This window comes from Neovison vison, chromosome 3, assembly GCF_020171115.1.
Source record: "Neovison vison isolate M4711 chromosome 3, ASM_NN_V1, whole genome shotgun sequence".
Lineage (NCBI taxonomy): Eukaryota > Metazoa > Chordata > Mammalia > Carnivora > Mustelidae > Neogale > Neogale vison.
In genome coordinates this window covers 203793917-203798420 of record NC_058093.1, presented here as the reverse complement: position 1 = coordinate 203798420, position 4504 = coordinate 203793917, and positions in this window count along the sequence as shown.

The window sequence follows — 4504 nt, the reverse complement described above, 5'->3', positions numbered from 1 at the left end:
AACCACGTGACCCGCCCCAGCGCCCCCAGACTCGCTGCCGCCCCGCCCCCGGCCTGCCTGCGCCCCCGGCCCGCACGCCTCCCTGGCCCACGGGCCTCGTGCGGTGTCCCTGGGTCAGCGGGATCCCGGCGGGGCTGCTGCGGGGCCGGGGGGTGCGCGCAGAGACGCCCACACTCGCCTCTCTCTGGGCGGCGAAGGACAAAGAAGGGGCGCAACCCGAAAGCGTCAGGGGCCGTGCGAGGGGAGTACGCGTGCGCGAGTGAAAGACGCGTTTATTTTTTTTCTTTTTTCTTTCTTTTTTTTTAAAAATCAGCTCAAAGGCAGGAAGTCGCTTTTGAACTACATTTCCCAGAAGGCTCCGCGGCACGTAGATGTCCCTACGTCTGGGGAGGGCAGGTCTTTGGAGACGCATCCGCGACCCCCCGCCGCCCGGAGGGAGCACAGTGAGCGCGTCTGGGAGAAACGTGGAGGATTAGGATTTCAAAAGACCAAGAATACAAATCCATCAATATGTTAAAGAAAGGGGGAAAAAAAAAAAAAAGACAACTGGCTTAAGATTTCAACTGAGGAAATAAAAAGATGAACAAGTACATTTACCCTAAGTTGCTAGGAATTAACAGAAAAGTTAAGATGATCCATAATTCGAGAGCTGTGGGGGAAAGTTATAAACAAGTCACTACCTTATTGTAAGGGCCTACTTAGCCAAAGGGATCCATTTTGTTGTTTATGCAGTAAACTTAGATTGACCCTGCCCCTCCCAGAGGAACTTTCTTGCAAAGCCCAGATACAAGGGCGGGTCAGGCCAGGTGGAGACGTCCAATCAGTGGGGCGCACATACTGTCTCCAAGGAGACCAAACTACCAAGGAGAGTGGGCCCCACCTTATGCCAATTCTGACCAAGGTGCTAGGCCCGTTCAAATATCTACTAGGGTAAATCGAAATCCATAGGCCGCCTGTATGTGACCTAGAAGGGCTGTGCAGTTTTTCTCTGTGTGTTGCAATCTCATTGGCCACCTCTGTGTGGCCCAGCTCAACCACCTCTATAAAAGTTGGTCAGTGAGGCTGGGAGGGGTCGCCTCTTTATAAGAGACAGCCCCGGCAGGTAGGTTTGATTCTCAATGCTTGGCACGAAATAAAGCTTTGCTTGACCTTCGCTTTGTATCAGTCTCGCTCCTTTGATCATGGACCCATTATTGGGGGACCTATCATTGGGGGCTCATCTGGGATCAAACCACAAGAACTGAGCCAACATTAGAATTTCTGGGGAAAGCCTCCGGAGGTAAGATCTGAGGATCCTGTCTGTCTGTCTGGTTGTGGAGCTCCAGGGTATAGCCCAGTGGGGAGAAGATGGAGGCATCCATGCTCCCCAGGGGTGGATTGGATGCGGGGATGCCCCATTCCTCCACTGGTTGATCGTGAGGGGGTTCGAGTCCCCCTGGGTGGTCAGGGGGTTCGAGTCCCCCTAGGTAGTCAAGAGATCAAGAAAGTCCCCATCTGTGGCAGGTTCTGGGTAAGGACCACTGGGCCTGTGGTTGGCTTTGTCTTGTCATTTTTTTGTCTGTTATGTTGTTTATTGTGTTTGCAGGGGAACAAGAAAGTCCCCACCAGCAGCAGGCTCTGGATGAGGACCGCTGGGCCTGCGGTTGTCTTTGTCTTGCCTTTTTGTTGTCTGTTGTGTTGTTGATTGTGTTTGGAGAAATGGGGCAAGTGGGGAGTAAGGGACCTGAGATACCCCTAAGTCTTGTTCTCCAGCATTTCAAGAATTTTCAAGGTAAAGCCACCCAGTCGGGTGACAAGGTTTACCCGTGAAAACTAAAAACATTCTGCCAATTAGAGTGGCCCACTTTCGCCACAGGGTGGCCACCAGAAGGAACGTTTGCCTTGGCTCAGATCTACTCTACCCAGAGTAAGGTCTTCGATCTCCATTGAGATCAAATACCGTACATCATGGCCTGGTGTTATCTGATAGAAAAGCCACCGTCATGGCTCAAGTCTCACCTTCCCCCTGCTAACGAAACCATCTCTCTCCCTCTAAGGCAGGTTAGATCACCAAAATCAGAACAGAGAGATGAGGGGGAACCAGGAAAGAAGACCGTCCTACCTCCATCAGATGTGAAGGATGTGGAATTCCCCCCCATCTGTCCCCTAAACCTGACTCTTGGTCCCAAGATGCCCTTACCAGTTCACCTCATACACAGTCAGGGTCCATCTATGGGACCACCAAGCAGAAAAACTGCTGTGATTCTTTCCCTTTCCTCTATCCCCCTCTGCCTCCCTCTAACTCACCAGTTACTTCGGTGCCAAAGCTGCCTCTCTGTGAGGTTGCTCTACCGGATGGGAGAGGGCGCCCCCACCTAACCTCTATCCCTTTCTCCTTTTCTGACATCTATAACTGGAGGGCCCAACACAAATCCTTTTCTGTACACCCTCAGGATTTAATTGGTCTCCTGGAAACTGTCTTTCTCACCCACCAGCCCACCTGGGTGGATATTCAACAACTCCTTATGGCTCTCTTTAACACGGAAGAGAGGAATCGCATCACGTGAGAAACCCATAAGGTGATAAGTGAGAGACTTGGCAGGGACCTCAATCCCCGACTATTGCCCGAGGGAACCCCCCGACTGGGATCCATACTCTGATGAAGGTAAGGAGAGCCTACACTTCTACCGCCAGGCTCTACTGGGAGGTCTCCGTGCAGCTGCAAGGAGACCCATAAATCTATCTAAAAAAATTAGTGTGCTGACTCAAGGTGAGAATGAGTCTCCGGGAGCTTTCCTAGAAAGGCTTATTGAAGCCTATAGAATGTATAGCCCGATCGACCCTGACGCACCTGAAAATCAGAGGGCAGTGAATCTTGCTTTTGCCAATCAGTCAGCCCCAAATATAAGGAGGAAACTTCAGAAAATTGAAGGATTTGAAGGGAAGAATCTGACTGAGTTAGTGGGAATAGCAGAAAAGGTGTTTAACAACAAGAATGCACAAGAGGATGAAAAACAGACAAAAAAACTGGTTACGGTTTTGGCATTACATGAGGCGGGGAGGACACAGGGGGAAAGAGGTCAATGGAAAGGGAAAAGTCTGGTAGAGGATGGTAAATGGAAGGAAAAGCCTAAGCACAGAGAAGGCAGGCGGGAAGACTTAGATTCAGATCAGTGCACTTACTGTAAGGAAAAAGGACATTGGGCCAGGGAGTGCCCCAAAAGGAAGACGGCAATGATGGCCACCAGAGACCGAAGGAGCCATGGTTCAGAGCCCCTCCCCGAGGTAAAAAATTGAAGTGGAGGGGAAATCAATTGATTTTTTGGTGGACACTAGAACCCAATTTTCATCATTACTTAAGCCTATAGGAAAACTATCTGGAGAGGAAGTCTGGGTACAAGGGGTGAATGGCACAGAAAGACATGAATGGACAACAGAAAAGACTTTAAATTTGGCCTTGGGAGTAGTCAAGCATTGATTCTTGGTCCTCCCTAATGCCCTGTATAACCTCTTGGGAAGAGATCTCCTCCACAACTTACAAGCTGGCATTCAGTTCTTGGAAGGAAATATGACCGTAACCTTGAGACAACCCACTGTGCAGATGTTTGTGGCAGCAGTAGATGAATACCTTCTTTACGAGCCAGTCTCAGAACCAGAGGAGACAAGAGAAGGGAGCCTTCTCCAAACCCTACAGGTCGAGTTTCCCTTCTGAGCAGAAGGGAAGCCCCCTGCCCCCTAGCTTGCCCAAGGGACAGCCTCCAATGGTGGTGCAATGAAAAGCAACGGCCATGGCTGTTCACGTCCGGCAGTACTCCCTCCCCTGGGAAGCAAAGGAAGGGATCAGAAAACACATGAACCGCCTCCGAGGAGATGGGATCCTAGTTCCTTGCAAGTCTCCATGGAACACACATTTGCTGCCCATCAAAAAGGCCAAGACTGGGGAGTACCGACCCATTCAGGACTTATGGGAAATTAATAAATGGGTTGAAGATATCCACCCAACGGGGCCTAACCCCTATACCCTCCTCTCCCACCTGGGCCCCAAAAAAACTGCCTATACCGTCTTCGATTGAAAGATCCTTCCCCCAGTTGTTAACTAATTAACTGCTCTTTTGCCTTTCTGTAACCGCTTGGCTTTTAGGGTGTGACACTGGCCTCCTGTTTGAACAAGATACCTTCTGCTAATAGCCGAGGCATAGGCAGGAGGCAGGGGGCCGCATAGTCACGTAGGCAGGATGCTTCTCTGCTGAGTAATAAGGTCCAACTCCCCCTCCTCACTCCCCCTTCCCGCCTTTTTCTTCGCGCGCGGGTCCTCCAAAGCCAATCCGCAAACACCAAGTATGCCTTTTTCAAATGTTCAAATTGTCAGCCAATCAGCTCCGCCCCATCCAAAACTTGTTTGTACCTGTCTATAAAAATCCTGCACCACCCCAGCCTGGGGTGCTCAGCTAGCAGCAGCTGCTGACCACCCGCAGGCGCCCGCGCTACAATAAAGAACCTCTTGCTGATTGCATCCTGTGGCAGT